Source organism: Solanum pennellii, chromosome 5 (assembly GCF_001406875.1).
Source record: "Solanum pennellii chromosome 5, SPENNV200".
Classification (NCBI taxonomy): domain Eukaryota; kingdom Viridiplantae; phylum Streptophyta; class Magnoliopsida; order Solanales; family Solanaceae; genus Solanum; species Solanum pennellii.
Window position 1 is genome coordinate 27458197 of NC_028641.1, and position 11562 is coordinate 27469758.

The 11562-nt window shown below is 30.5% G+C and overlaps 1 long non-coding RNA gene across 3 annotated transcripts in view; it reads left to right on the forward strand.

The window, feature by feature from the left end:
• LOC107019116 overlaps window positions 1-11562 on the forward strand; it is a 15733-nt gene that overhangs the window by 2243 nt on the left and 1928 nt on the right. The window contains exons 4-5 of one of the 3 annotated variants that reach the window (XR_001456747.2): window positions 1477-1537; window positions 9223-9471. This is a non-coding gene — a long non-coding RNA (uncharacterized LOC107019116). Of the gene's footprint in view, window positions 1-1476; window positions 1538-9222; window positions 9472-11562 lie in introns of those variants that run through there. The other 2 variants (XR_003578338.1, XR_001456748.2) reach the window with 2 other exon arrangements.

Consider the following 11562-nt stretch of genomic DNA (forward strand, 5'->3'; position numbering starts at 1 on the left):
GGGGGGGGGGGGGGAAGTAATAGGACCTTATTTTAGTTAAGGTGTGTCTCTTGAATTTCGGTCATAATCTAGGGTTACTAATGCCTTATCCCTTAATATTTTAAATTTATAAATAGGATATTCACTTATTTCAATATGGTATTAGAACAAGTAAAAAGTCATCTATAAAAATTAAGTAAATAATGCATAAATTAAAAAAAATAACTTGTAATTCCAATATATACTTGCATAAATTCACTAAATATAATAACCATACATGATTAATTAGCGTAGACTCAACCTCTAAATTGTTACTTATAAATTATGTTATCAAAAATCAATATGGATACCATATGAAGTAAATATACTCTTAGGTTGGTTAGGACAAAAGATGTGAAATCATATTAACATATCAGAATATTCTTAGGAGTCGCATCGATAAATCACACATCTCACTATATAATGTTTTTTAATTAGGAACTTTCAAATATACATAATTTTATAAATATCTAGTAGTGGTAGTAGTAATTAGTTATTCATTAATTTAATTCTTTCCCATGGTAGAATAGTCTATTCACGTGGAGCATAAGTCCCTTTTTATAAAATTCAAAGTGATGGTTTATATATTAACTTATAGATCAAGAGTTGCGTTAAAAAAATAAATTAGGGTTTGAAATTAAAAATCATACTCTGTTGGATGGAGATGTTAGTCTCAAATCTCATGTCCAAATATTAATTTGAAATCAAGATGTCATAGTGTATGTCCAAATACAAGCTTAGAATAAATGTATAACAAATATAATTTCACCTCTATTTTGATTAGTCAGTTAGAAGAATGTGAGTAGAAATAAGAGATTATGTCTTCTAATGAGTGAAATTTTGGACTTGCAATTTGATGTCATAATAAGAAATCACGAGATGAAATAAACGTTTGGACATGCGATTTTACGCTGATTGCGTATCATGAGATTAAATATCAAATTCTCCAAATGATCTTAAAATTTTCAAATCCAAAGATAGACCAACAAATCTAAATTTTGTAAAAACAAATCACATATATATATACTAACAATTTATTTCATACGTAATATAAAATATATAATTCATACCATTACTTTTTGTAACGACCCATTTGGTTGTTTTGAGTACTAGAGCTTTCTATGACGTAAAATACTTTCTGAAAGGTTCTAAATGGATATTTTGGACTATTTGTAATTATAATAATGAAATTAGTGGGGTTGTTTTAATATTTTATTTAGTTGGTGGTTAAAGAAAATAACATTATATATTATTATGGGTCACTTTTATCATTTATTTTATAACTATGTAATGACCCAAAATGTCATTTTTGATAATTTTGAATAGTCATTAACTATCATTAATTTATTTGTGGGCAATTTGTTTAACATTAATAATAGTTGGCCAAGTCTAAAATATTAAAATAGTTTAGTAAAAAAATTTTAACTTCTAGTACATAACTAATTAAAAAATAAACAGAGGTGTTTGACGAGAGGAGTTGCGGTTCAGTGTCCATGAGAAAAGTGGCCAACTTCTTCAGGTAAGTTTCTCACCAAAATCTCTAACTATGTAGTGATTCTAAAATAGGTGTACACTAGACATATTAACTGGAGGCAAAATGAATTTAACTCTCAAATTTATTTTTATTAAAATTATATCGACAAGGATTAGTGGACAATCACATGGTACTAATTGATCAACTAACGTGTTGCAACTAATCATTGGGTACTTTTTGATGACAAATGTATAAGGTTATAATTTTCCATGTAATTGGTTAGAAGTTTCTGCCTTTGTATTTATTTTTTCTTTCGTGTCTTTGTAAATTGTGTTTATCTGTAGTTTCAATGTTTCTCTTCTGACTATTAAGTTACGTTTTAGGTTTGGCAAGGTAAATCAAATCTAGGAATATCATATTATATGAATATCCTTAGACTTATGTAATTTGGAGAGACTGAAACTTAACCCTAGGTAAGAAATTTTAAAAAAAAATGAGAATTGATATATTAATTGACATCAATGTTAGGAACTTGATTATAGAGTTGAATGAGTGTTTGGGTCTAGGCTAGACTTGAAGTGATATGGGTGTTGTTAGTTTAAAAATCTTATTGTGATTATTTATTTGAATAGATTGTATTGATACGGGAGTCAACCGAAAGTGGAAGGCTCAAGTTCTTGAGTAATTCTTCGACTATTAGAAGCAAATGGATTTCTAAACTCTTGTTAAGTGTATGAAATGCGTGTATTTCCTTGTGGTATATGTTTGGGAGTAATGGGATTTGTGATGGGTTGACTTGTTCACATTGATTAACTCTAATGATGTAAAAAGGGTAACAAAAGACAATGTGATTAATTGTTTATGTTGGATGTGTTGAGGTTTGAAGGCTTGTTAAGTCATTGTTGATGTGATATTCTTTTTCGGTTCTTGTGCATTGTGCAATGTTATGAAAATGGTCATATCCTCTTTATTTGTGTGAACATGTCATTTGGATTATTTTAAGACATGGTTGTTACAAGTGTTATGTGCATTGAGAAAGAATGAGAATTTAGGAAGGATGTACCATTTCGATGGACGTATTGCGCGCCACAATAGATTATTTATTTCGAGGGACGTATCACACGCCACGATGGTTCCTATTATCGAGGGTCTTGTCGTGTGCCGCGATAGATGCATGGACAGATATGTCCCCCATGAGTCTCGGACTGAGAGAAAGCGAGTGTGTATCACTAGGTCAGACATGCATCATTATACCTGACATTGCATTCCATTGCATTGCACATACTTATCATTTGTGAATTTGATATTGTGTTTTGCTGATCTTCTGATTGCCTTTCTGCGGAACTTGTGATTGATCAATATTGAGCTTGTTATTGCGGATATATAATTTTTTGAAGTATTGCTGTTGAGGATATGTAATTTGTTGAAGTGTTCTTGTTGAGGGTATGTAATTTGTCTAAGTGTTGTTGTTGAGCTACGTGCTCTGTAAACTGTGAGCTTTTAGGTTGGGTTGATTTTTATGCAGGTTGTAGTTGTGGAGGTTCGGTTGGGGGTGGTAGGAGTACCCGTATTTCATCCCCTTAGTTTGTGTTTAGAGGTTTACTTGCTGAGTACCGTGTGGTTTGGTACTCACCCCTTGCTTCTTTTTGTAAGTTATGAGCCTGGATTTTTGTTATACTTGTCATTCTCTTCTTTTCCGAGGTTTCTTGGAGATTTGTGAGGTAACTGTTTCCATCTCAGCAACTTTCTTCTCCTTAATTATGATCTTGTTCTATTCTAGAAAGAAATTCATTTGAGACTTGAGTTTTTCTTTTGAATCAATTTTAATACTTTAGAGGCTTGTACACGTGACTACCAGGTTTTCGATTTTTATTAAGTTGCTTATATTTTATTTCCTCACTTTACTGTAAAGGTTGAGTTTTAGGCTGACTTGTCTTGGTGGATAAGACGAGTGCCATCACGTCCATTTTTGGGTCGTGACAAAATGATGTCAGAGCACCAGGTTCATAGGTCTCACGTGTGTACAAGTCGAGTCTAAGTAGACTCTCGAGGATCGGTACAGAGACGTCTGTACTTATCTTCGAAAGGCTATAGTGACTATTAAGAAAAATCTTCACTTTTTGAGTCTCTCGCGTGCATCCTTTGTCTGATTTTCCTTCACATCGCTTCATTCCATCCTCTCTCACTTATGTGATGACTCATGCATAGTTCTTCATGTGAGTAGTTGATGTCGTCTATGATTTGAAGGTTAGATCCTGTATTACGATGAGACTAATATAATTATGAAAAAAATGTGTGGTTAGATTTAAAAAGTTCAACAATTTCAATGGGCTGTGTAAGATTAGTTACCCTAGTAAAGTGAATAGTTCTTGTGTGGTATATACAATAATTAGATTGGTTTAACACTAAAAGTGAAATGATTAAAGGGAGAGCCAGATAATGGACATGTGATTTTGTAAACTTCAATTAGTAAAGTTATCATAACATGAATGAGTTGCTTAGAAAATGGTGATAATAATGATGCATCAATTAAGGTTAGAATTTGTACCATAACAATATTGATGCTTACTTTGTTAGAGTTATGGAGTGTGTTACTTTTATTATTGACCTGATCTACAAAGGGATGTGAATCGCTTTGGATGAGAGGCCGAAAAGATTTGATAGTGTCTGTTAGTTACTTAATGACGCAGAAATGTGTAGGTTATTTGGGTACAATATTCTCGATAGGTATGATGTGTCCTAGTGGTGGATTTAACAGATTTCATAAGGTCATACTAATGGTACATGAAAACGGATATGTTGATGTCAAGTACGATTACAAACCACTTAAAGAGTTATCAATTGTATCACATGTTCATATAATGAGATTCAATGTTGTATTCACATTTGAGAAACCAAAGAGTTTGTTAATACAAACGAATGAGTTAAGCATTATTTATGAGTAAGCTTTTAGTGGTGGATCGTTGATACAATATTAATGCTTTAAGATTAAAAGTGTATTCCAAGGATCCTAAATAAGGAAGATGATTTCTTTTTAAGGTCCAATGGAATAGATCGATACCAAAATTACGAGCTAATGGATAAAGAAAATCCCAAAGAATATATTTGTGTAACGGTAATTGAAGATTTTAGTAAGTAGTGCATATAAAAGTGGGATAGTCCTTTGGATTTGATGAATATAACCGAGTTTGAGGTGTCACATTGATGAAAATGTGGGCTTCCTGATGATGATAATAGCTAATTGAGCATGATGGTAATAAGAGTTCGTTATGGATTGTGATTGAGATGCATCTATATAATAAAGATTGTTGGTTAAATGAATTTTGTACTATAATGTTGACTTGCGAGTATTTAAGGTTGAGGTTTGATACTATTGAGTAGCTTAATTACATGAAAAGTTATAAGAGATGCTGAGACACCGCTTGAATAAAATTGAAAGAAGCTCGAGTTATAAATGAAAAGAATTAGAGTAATGTAGTTTACTCATTGGAAAGAGGTGCGAACAATAATATTTTATTTTGATTTGAAGGGCTAAGAAGGTATCTTCAGAGGAGTTGAAAGTTGGGTTCTGAGACATTGGTTTCCTTTGTTTTGCTCTACTTATGATAACAGTGTCACAAGTTCATCATATTGGTTAAAAGCTATCGGATAAAATTTGTGAAAGAAGTTTACACACGTTAAGCTCGAGTGAGATGATAAGTTTTTTCTTTAGCGTGTGTCATTTTGAGTTTGGTAATAAGTACAGTTGAATTTTAGTGAAAGATATGATAAGGTCGATGGAGACGCGATCAATGATAAGCTAAGATACGTGAGTCCATAAAAATCTTCAAGGTATGAGCTAATGTTGATAGATAAAGCTATTTGGTTACACTGTTAAATTCAAAAAATTCATGGTTTTCGTTGTGAAGATTTGTGGTAGTGTGTTTAGTCAATATATGGATTGATAAGGTAAGAAATCATTCATCACATTGAGTGTGAATTATTTGGAAACACTTAAAAATAATTTGAATAGTAAATTTTGTTACTTTTGATTATTATACCTAAATGGGGTTTTACGTAATATTTTTTTTTATTTAAAGAATAAGGTAAAAATATCATGGGTTATGGGTCAAATGATAAGATTGATAAGCAAGTCAGTGAAAGAACAAAAATCTGGTGTATTGAAGAGTTTAAGGTATAAAATTTGTGTCACTAGAAGAATTTAAGAGATGTGAAGGAATAAGACATGTAATATAGACTCTTGGTTTGAAGTTAAAGGTTGTAAGGGTTTTCATATATAAATTACAATATGACTATGGATGTGAATTAGTTCAGTATGGACTAACTAGAAATTTATCAAAAATTTTTATGAATATTGGGTTTTCTATTTGGGTGAAAAAATGTGAGGTCTGTAAGATTATGTGTTGTTATGTGGGGCTAAATTATTTAGTAGTAGATGAATTTTCATGGATATGCGATAGTATGGACCTATAATTATACAGGGTTATCGAGAATTTTGAGGAGATCGAAACTACTATTTTTTTTTATAACATAGACTGTTATGATGTGTTACATACGTATTTGATGGTGAGTAGGGATATTGAGCTTATACTATACAGAATTTTTGGAGTGACCAAGAATTTCTTTGAGTTTTGGCATGAGATAAGTACATGATGGTATGAGTGGTAGTTGCGAAATAGTATTTGAAAGTTTACATGAAGTTGACATTTGGTGTGATTCAAATATCGTACCTCGATGGGAAAGTACTTTAGATTTGAAATTAGTGCTATCAGTCTCGGGTGTGACTTAGAGTCATATTTTGAATTTTTTTAGAGGTGACAATGGATGTACAAGAAAGACTTTGATAATGTAGTTATGATGTTTGTTGGTATTTAGAGTGTGTTACCTTCAGTGAATACTGTGAGAAGTATGTGGGAGTTGATGAATTGAGTATTTGTAATATTGTGATGGATATCAAATTGATTGGTTGTGGGTGGCTAAAAGCATAGAGATTGAGTCAGATGAATGGAAATTTATTGATATGGACACTATGGAAAGAGTATATTGTGTTATTCGAACTTTCTTCTATATTGTGACAACCTTCTTCATTATGGACATGGTTTTAGTATAATTCACGTACGTGTTTCACTTCTATGGGTGTATCCCTAGTGGTGGATCGGATGTACCTATCCTCTTATGTCCTCTTTGATAGGGTAGGTTCTTTAGGAAGACTTGGTTATTTCAATTATGATAGATTTGATGTTGTTTCGGATAGTTAAAGTATACCACTATATCTACCTACACGACCTTGCTTATGAGAACTTATGGAAGAGCTTGCATGAAATATTTACAGTTATCTGAAAGTGTTATTAGAGATTTTGCATTTTGGAGTGTATCATTTGTTGGATGTTTACTTTATTTTGTTCTTCTTTGGGAAAGATAAGTTTGATTCTCCCTTGATGAATATATGATGCCTAAAGGTCGAATTCCTATAAATTAAGCTCGGGAAAAGATGATGTTTTGAGAAGAGAATTTTGACAAGACTTGTTTGTGCACTATGAGTCTTTGATGGTTGGTTCAGGTTCACTTCTGATTGTTGCAAGTATTGATTCAAGATTTCATCATGGTTCTCTGAGAAATATTCGACCTAGTTAATGTGTTATGGTTTAGAGAATTTTGATTTAGATTGTGTTCACGGGTTAGTTTGCAGCTTAATAATCACTCCTGATTTGTGGATCTTCCAAAGTTTTAATCGGAAGTCTATTTCTTAGTAGTTGATCTTGATGATATAGTAACCTTGAGAGATATACACATGCAAACTCTGAAAGATCATAACTCACACTTCAAGTAACATCGGTTGTTCATCCTTCGCCTACATTATGTTCAAGGACAAACATGAGATTTAGTGGTGAATAATTTAATGACCCAAAATGTCATTTTTGATAATTTTGAATAGTCATTTAACTATCGTTAATTTATTTGTGGGCAATTTGTATAACATTAATAATAGTGGGCCAAGTCTAATATATTAAAATAGGTTAGTAAATTTTTTTTAATTTCTAGTACATAACTAATTAAAAAATAAAGAGAAGTGTTGCGGTTCAGCGTCAATGAGAAAAGCGGCCAACTGCTTCAGGTAAGTTTCTCACCAAATCCTCTAACTATGTAGTGATTCTAAATAGGTGTACACTAAACATATTAACTGGAGGCAAAAGGAATTTAACTCTCAAATTTATTTTTATTAAAATTATATGGACAAGGATTAGTGGACAATCACATGGTACTAATTGACCAACTAACGTGTTGCAACTAATCATTGGGTACTTTTTGATGACAAATGTATAAGGTTATAATTTTCCATGTAATTGGTTAGAAGTTTCTGCCTTTGTATTTATTTTTTCTTTCGTGTCTTTGTAAATTGTGTTTATCTGTAGTTTCAATGTTTCTCTTCTGACTATTAAGTTACGTTTAGGTTTGGAAAGGTAAATCAAATCTAGGAATATCATATTATATGAATATCCTTATATTTATGTAATTTGGAGAGACTGAAACTTAACCCTAGGTAAGAATTTTTTTAAAAAAAAATGAGAATTGATATATTAATTGACATCATTGTTAGGAACTTGATTATAGAGTTGAATGAGTGTTTGGGTCTAGGCTAGACTTGTAGTGATATGAGTGTTTTTAGTTTAAAAATCTTATTGTGATTATTTATTTGAATAGATTGTATTGATATGGGAGTCAACCGAAAGAGGAAGGCTCAAGTTCTTGAGTAATTGTTCGACTATTAGAGCCAAGTGGATTTCTAAACTCTTGTTAAGTGTATGAAATGCGTGTATTTTTTTGTGGTATATGTTTGGGAGTAACGGGATTGGTGATGGGTTGACTTGTTCACATTGATTAACTCTAATGATGAAAAAGGGTAACAAAAGACAATGTGATTAATTGTTTATGTGTGATGTGTTGAGAAAGGTTTGAAGGCTTGTTGAGTCATTGTTGATGTGATATTCTTTTTCGGTTGTTGTGCATTGTGCAATGTTATGAAAATGGTGATATCCTCTTTATTTGTGTGAACATGTCATTTGCATTATTTTAAGACATGGTTGTGACAAGTGTTATGTACATTGAGAAAGAATGAGAATTTAGGGAGGATGTACCATTTCGATGGACTTATCCCGCCCTGCGATGGATATTATATTTCGAGGGACGTATCGCGCGCCACGATGGTTACTATTATCAAGGTAGTGTCGTGCGCCGTGACAGATGCATGGACAGATATGTCCCCCATGGATCCCGGACTGAGAGACAGCGGGTGTCTATCACTAGGTCAGACATGCATCAATATACTTGACATTGCATTCCATTGAATTGCACATACTTATCATTTGTGAACTTGATATTGTGTTTTGCTGATCTTCTTATTGCTTTTCTGCGGAACATGTGATTGATCAATATTGAGCTTGTTATTGCGGATATTTAATTTGTTGAAGTATTGTTGTTGAGGATATGTAATTTGTTGAAGTGTTGTTGTTGAGGATATGTAATTTGTCTAAGTGTTGTTGTTTAGCTACGTGCTATGTAAACTGTGAGCTTTTAGGTTGGGTTGATTTTAATGAAGGTTGTAGTTGTGGCGGTTCGGTTGGGGGTGGTAGGAGTACCCGTATTTCATCCCCTTAGCTTGTGTTGAGAGGTTTACTTGCTGAGTACCGTGTGGTTTGGTACTCACCCCTTGCTTATACGTATTTTTGTAGGTTATGAGCCTGGATTTTTGTTGTACTTGTCGTTCTCTTCTTTTTCGAGGCTTCTTGGAGATTTGTGTTGTAGTTGTTTCCATCTCAGCAGACATTCTTCTCGTTAATTATTATCTTGTTCTATTTTAGGAACAAGTTCATTTGAGACTTGAGTTTTTCTTTTGAATCAATTGTAATACTTTAGAGGCTTGTACACGTGACTACCAGGTTTTGGGGTTTTTATTAAGTTACTTATATTTTATTTCCGCACTTTATTGTAATGGTTGAGTTTTAGGCTGATTTATCTTGGTGGGATAAGACGAGTGCCATCACTTCCATTTTTGGGTCGTGAAAAAGTAGTAAACTTAGTTGCGCTACGCGCGATGTATAAAAGTTTTTCTTTTTTAATTTTCAAATACAAATAGATTAGCTAATAAATTTTATCATTTAGATTTGTAATTTCAACTCAATTCATGAATTGATTTTATCAAAAACTAAATATCCTTAAATTGACAGTACGGTCAAATATGTATACTTTTTATTGGTTGAATAGTATCTATTCTTTTATGTTAGTTATAATATGTAATTAAGAATTTATGACTTTATTATCTATTAATATGAGTTCTCAAAATTCAATATGATCAACTTTGACATTTTGTTAAAAATTTAAAGTGAAATTTTTAGTCTTTTAAATTTTTTAAAAAATATCAAAAGAATTAAAATAGTAACAAATCCAATAACAGTCTTAGAAATATAAAAAACTATTTGTAGTAGATAAGCTACCTATAATTTGAAGACTTATTAAATTACTCTTATATTTGTATATTAAAATCTAAAGTCTTCTCTCTATATGTTGATTCTTTGGAAGGAAATGGGTGACACATGATTTTAGTTCGGTAAAAATGATTTTTAATGATATAGAATTTAAATAACAACAATATATTGTTGTTAAAATACATAATAAAATAAGTAATAAATGAACAATTATATATGAATGATAAAAGTTTTTATGTTAAGATTAAAAAAAATCTTATAATATCTAATAAAAACTTATAATTAGATTTAAGTTTTTTCTAAAAAAGGTAAATATAAAAAAAATTGTTCATAAATAAGATGAATATTAATAATTATTAACGATAAAAAATATTTTCATATAATTAAAGTGTAGGAGAAAAAGTTAAGTAAATTTTTAGAATGTTATAATGGAGGATAAATGGTTACATAATAAGTATATTTGAAATAAGTATCTGTGTTAATTTTATCCTTGATAAATTCTCTTCTATAATTCTACATTTTTTAAAAATTTATTTCAATGTTATTTTTTTAGTCTCCCTTTTTTCTTATTTTATTTTTCATGTTTTTAATCTTTGCTTATTTAATTTCATTAAGAAACACTAACAACTAACATCGTAATTAATAGAATCAAGTTTGCTCGTGTTTAGTATTTTTACTAATTTATTATTTTTTAAAACAGTAACAATTATGTATCTTAACATAATCAAGTTAGCTTGTCTTCAGATTTTTATTAATTGATGCAAATGTTTAAAATGAATTCTCTTAATTAATTTTTATTATGTTTTTCATGATTCATATTTTATTGAAAATTTAAAATAACTTCATATATTGATGTTTTTTCAATTAACTAATTAAGCTAATGAGGAACCAATCAGCTCTTATTGGATTGGAGTTTTAATCGGAGAACTATAAACAATCCTTACAATAATTACACCAAAAAGACATAAAATTATGATTAACTAATCAAGCAAAATATTAAAAATATTTAGTTATAGTTGATTTGAAGAGGAAAGAAGGATCATATTCTCACTTCTTCAAAGTTTACAAAGTTAACAAAATAATTAGTTTCTTTAGAAACTACAAGAATAAGATAAAAAAAATCTCAAAAAACTACAAAAAGAAGCAAGAGAGAAGAACAAATTATTTTTTTCTAGTAAAAAATCATGATTTGTATCATCAACAATCCAAATTAATAATATCATATGTATAATTCCAATAGAACAAAAGCAATAATGATAATTAGACAATCCAAATTATTTACCTCACAAAATCAAACTATGCAAAATATCTAACATTTTTCATTATACATCCCTCTCCTGCAAAAATTAGATCAAAGAAGACAAAAGAATTAACAAATCAAAGAAACAAAAAATGAAGAATAGGGAAAATAAAATTAAAATGACCATCATACATGTCTCAAAGTGGGTTTTTATAGATTTAATAGTTAGGAATTATAATTTTTTATATTAAATAATTTGAAGGTTATGAATACGAAAGGTTAGGAGTTATATATATCATAAAAGATTAGGAGGTTAGGAGGAGTAATGCTCATTAAGTAACTTATTC